The sequence below is a fragment of the Cyprinodon variegatus genome, unplaced genomic scaffold (genome assembly GCF_000732505.1).
Source record: "Cyprinodon variegatus isolate N-32 unplaced genomic scaffold, C_variegatus-1.0 Scaffold685, whole genome shotgun sequence".
NCBI lineage: Eukaryota > Metazoa > Chordata > Actinopteri > Cyprinodontiformes > Cyprinodontidae > Cyprinodon > Cyprinodon variegatus.
This window is the reverse complement of record NW_015151138.1, coordinates 78,442-83,581: the sequence shown is the minus strand read 5'-3', so window position 1 is coordinate 83,581 and position 5,140 is coordinate 78,442. Positions and strand designations below refer to the sequence as shown.

At 33.9% G+C, this 5,140-nt stretch overlaps 1 protein-coding gene across 1 annotated transcript in view; it reads right to left on the bottom strand.

Annotated features, from left to right (window-relative positions):
• LOC107097326 (adhesion G protein-coupled receptor A3-like) overlaps nucleotides 1-5,140 on the bottom strand; it is a 227,470-nt gene that overhangs the window by 155,586 nt on the left and 66,744 nt on the right. The window lies entirely within an intron of this gene.

Here is a 5,140-nt window from a genome sequence, read left to right as displayed (position 1 = left end):
CTTTCAGGTTTAATAAATCACTTTGCAAGTTCTAAATTAATATATTTACATGTTCTCCTCCCACAAGACGCACTTTAGCGTGTAAACGCCCCATATTGCATATTCATTGCAGAAAAAGTACTAAATGGATAAGAGGCGCTATTTAGCACGTTTTAAAGACCAAATCCTTTGAGCACGCTGTTGATAGATCAGTTTGTACATTTTTTAGCGTGCGCAGTGAAATAGCTCACGTTTTTATACATGCAAACCTTTGATAGTTCCGGCCCATAGACAGGTATCGGGTATTGCAGGCTAACAAGCAACCCAAACGGAGATTCCACCATACGCTATTTCTGACATTTTGAATTGAAAAAGCTTGCTGGATGGGAAGCAAAATGTCTTTAAACTTGGACAAAAAGTGCAGTGGATTGTTTTTCTTTTTTACTTTTTTGGAATCTCATATCAAGTGTCAGTCAGGTTCTTCTTTGTTTAACAGACAGACCTTTTATTTATTGCAGGGGACTTTTTACTGTCAGCTGAGAGCTGCAGATAACTAATTGTTACTTCCAACAGTGATGATTAATACTCAACCTCCTAAAAATAAAAAATAAAACACTTTTCCATATCTATACTGAATCTTTGCAAGCCTCTCTCATTAAATATTCTTGCTGCTGGCCTGCTGCAGTCATCTGTGCTGTGTGCTGAGCTGCAAGTAAGGTGGCAAGGATAATATGGGCTGGATTTAAAATAAGGTGGGCCATCTCAATATGACCAAGTGGAATGAACTCACTAACAGGGTTTTCTACCTTGCACTATGAAGTAAAGAGAAACTGACAGATATATGATCTTAGTTGAGTTAATAATGACAATTTATATGAATGCACATTTCAATGCACATCTTCAATAATCAGAACACTGAAGTTGCCCATAAATATCATCTACCTTGGTCTACATGTATTTTTTTTATTTTGCTTTAATCTTTCTAATTCAAAAATATATATATATATCTACGTATATATATCTATATATATCTTTTTACTGTATATATATATAGATATATATATAAAATTGTAGTATTTTTTGAGTTTCAGCTTGTGAAAATATGATTTTCTTGCAGAAACAACTTTCATTCTGAGGTTTAGAGCACGCCTTTCACATCATTGTCCCCCAAATCACTAGAAATTAGGTAAGAGGAGGCAAGCTGATGGCAGATTGTCAATTTGAGCCTCTAAATCATTACATTTAACAGCTTAGCTGCTTCCTAAGAAAGAGTGAGAGAACAAAAAATAGATGCAATTGTTTGTGAGGATTTTTCTGCCAAATCTTTAACACACATTGCTATGGTGACAACAATGATTGAACAGAGGAGTTTTCAATTGAAACCTTTGTGCAGTCAAATCCCTGTACTTATGTGTGCTTCCACTGAGCTTCTCTTTATCAGTCAGTTTTAGCCTTTATGTTTATTTAGAAGAACACACATTCATTCTTTCCAGTTAGATACTGAAAAAGACTTATTTAGGTTTAGACAAACCAGTACAATTACTGCTAAACAAAATTTGTATACTGGTTTTGGCAGTCTGTTGTGGAGAATAATAAAGCAGCTAATAAAGAACGCTGGTACTCTTTTAGAAACACTAGAAACTTTGGAGATGATTTCACAAAGAGTTTTTCATAAATTGTATAATATTATGGGGAACAGTGAGCATCCTCTTCAGAAAACTCTTAAGCACCAATAGTAGCTTCAGTCAAAGACCTCTCCCTATCCAGTGCTAGATAGACTGCAAAAAAACATCCGTTCTGCCTACAGCTATCAACTTATACATCTTGTCAAAAAACAAAAACTAAGTGTTGCAACAACACTTATTTCCCTTTGGGATCAATATTCAAAATGTATGAATTTTTATGTTCTGAAAAGCAGATATTACATAAATGTTATATAGTTTATACTATACTATAGTTTATAGTTAATGACAGTAAAACGTATCACCCTGACTGAGACATTTCTTCTGTTAATTCTGTCTGTAAATATTTTTTACTATGTCAAATACATTGAATATGTTAAATGAAAAAATAATACAAAATCTACGAAGATTTTCTTCAAAATTACAATTGAAACAGGGCTGAATGTATCAGAGGAATAATGCTATCGTGTCCCGATTTGGAATGGTGATAATCAGCAGAGGCATATGTTATGATTCTGAGTGCATTTGGACTGAAAAGGGAAGAGGGGTAAGTGCTTGCAATACTGAGATACCACATTACCTAACCAGCCAATCAGTTACATGAAGACGCAGGAAATTGTGTTACAGAAGAGCTGATGCATGGTTTAAGTGAGCATTTTAAAACTTGCCTTCAAAATAAAGACACTCTTTTTTTGTGCTTTTTTTTAACCCATTAACAAGTTTGTTATTGTGTTTAACTGATGTGTTGCTGTTTCCTTTGCTTCTTAACTGGAATCCAAGAAGCTAATATATTCTATGCTAATGAAAAACAAACACCTGCTTGGACAGCTGCTCTGTTTGACCCAGAGTTTAGGAATAATGAAGCATTGTACCCCACTAAAGAAACAATGAAAACAGGGATAGTTAAGAGGTAAAAACAATGATAGAGATACTGAAACAGCAGAACATGTGCGTAAAACTTACTCACTGGCATCCTTATTGGGTACACTTGCTCTGTCTCGAAAGACAAAGTGATAGACCCTAGTGAAGAAAAGATGCAGCTGAAAAGTAAACAGTTTTAACAACAATAAGTAAAACCAAAAGCACCCAAAATTCTACACTAGAAGGAAAATTCTAACCAAAGACGTCATATAATGACTTAACTCTGAGTGATTCAATGCATTTAGGCATCTACTACTCATACATACATACATACATACATACATACATACATACATACATACATACATACATACATACATACATACATACATACATACATACATACATCCTAGTGCAAAGGCAAAGCATGCATCTCATGAGTAAAACTTTATTTCATTTATTAAAAAATATTGTAAAAACTCATAAATATCAGTAATGTTAAATTAAAAGTACTAACTCCAAAATGAAGCTGTACCTGGATAATTACTATATATGTAAAATTTGAAATAAACTAGAATCTTTATCAACTTGTTTTTCAGCCTTTGCTCCACCTCATTATACAGATTTTTTGCAGAGTCCTCAGTGTGTGCTGTTATACAGAGCAGTGTTAGACATGCCAAATGATGAGTAACATAACTGCATATGCCTGTGAGTGTTCATTTTCAGAAATTTGATCAGTGTTTCTGATAAGTAACATCCAGTGATTTTAACAGGCACAAAAATACATTCCCTGATTCCTTATGTCACCTTACGTGTGACAGAAATTATGGCTACATTCAGACAACTGGCTTTCACTCACCGATTACCAGCTGCTACACTGGAAAAACGATCTAGAAATAAGTAAAAATTCTTTAAATTGAATGTATTTACCCTTAATTTGAGTAGGTAAATGAGATACTTTGCCAATGGAATGAGTAGTTTTACTCTTAAAATAAGATAATTAGATAACATACACTTGAAATAAGACAATGCAATTGTGTTTTCTTATTTTAAATGTAAATTTACCTGTTCCATTGGCAAAATGTCGCTTTTACCTCCTCAATTCAAGAACAAATGCGCTTATTTTAAGAAAAAATGACTTATCTAGATTTTTTTTTTTCCAGTAACAAAATTGTATCTCCTATGAGCCAGATTTACACATCACATTTAGAAGCACTTCATAATGGTTTTGGTTTCATTCTAATGAATGCTCTTTTTTTTTAAGCATCAGTTAAAATATTGTTTTCTGTCTTGTGATGTGTTTGTTGCACTCACTAAAACTGCCTGATGGGATTTGTTTCAGTTGAAATTTTTATTTATTACTGTGTTTTCATCTACACTTAAAATAGAAACTGTTCATGACTTTAAGTGATGTTAAGAGGAGAAATTCTACAAAGGATTAAAGTCTATTTTTGAGAACATATTTCTTTAGGGAATACACTTTATCTTCCGGTGGTACCCTCGAATAGACCATTAAAGGATCAAGCGTGTACACTGCAAGAAATATTTTCTTCTACAGATTTCTTCTGCTTTTTCACACACTAACATGCTTTTGATTATCAAGGGAAACCAACCATTCAAACAAACCTATAACTGTGCGATACAGTAATCACTCCCTTACCCTAATATGCGGTTATGACTCCCTTTGCAGCAATAATTCTTTTACATCGCTGTGGAGGAACATTTGCCCTGACAACTTTGCTGAGTTGTTTACATTTAAGCACATTAGAGTCATTTGAAGCAAAAGCACCTTGTTATTACCAAAGAACAGCATCTCAAATAGGTTTAAAAATATTCTTTAAAAACAGACATCTTTTTAAGTTGTATATGTTATGAAATACCTAGGTTATCTGGTAACTAGGGGGGGGGGGGGGACTGATTGATTGTAACTCAATGTATTTTCAAGACAAGTCAAACCAACCATTGGGTATGCAAATAAACTATTGGCTAGATAGCCTTTGCACAAAAAAATGGTTGCATTTATTCAAATGTGACATTTTCTTATATACATGACAATGACCAAAAAAAACCTAACATACAACATTAACGACCTGTCTGGGGTGAGTGTATAATAACAGCTGATTCACCATTCCAGTGTGCCATCTAAAGCAAGTCACACTCGTCACTTTTTGAAGGTTTTCATGGTACTAGTTGGATGTTTTAGGCTGTTGTAATTCCAATGCTAGTACTAGTTTAAGCTTACTACTTCTAACATAGAACATATTTATGGTACAATACTTCAATGTTCACATTGTGCGTCTGCATACGTTTCCAGAAGGAACTGTTGAAGAATCCACAGGAAGATGCAAGCAAACAGCTATTGTCACCATATGCTTATCCAAAAGGTGTGTGGCCTGCAAAGTCAATGACTTCATGAAATCAGCTGCTTGTTTGTTTGTTTTTTTTAATATAAGACTTTTGGCCACTGAATGTATAATCTGAATTAGATGTGTCTGTAAAGTGCCTTCGGATGATGTGTTGCTATAGTGTATAAAAACTATAAAAAAAAAAATTGAATCAAACTGAATTGAATAAAACTGTTGGGATCTGGAGGTTTGTCCACTTTCTCCACCAGAGGG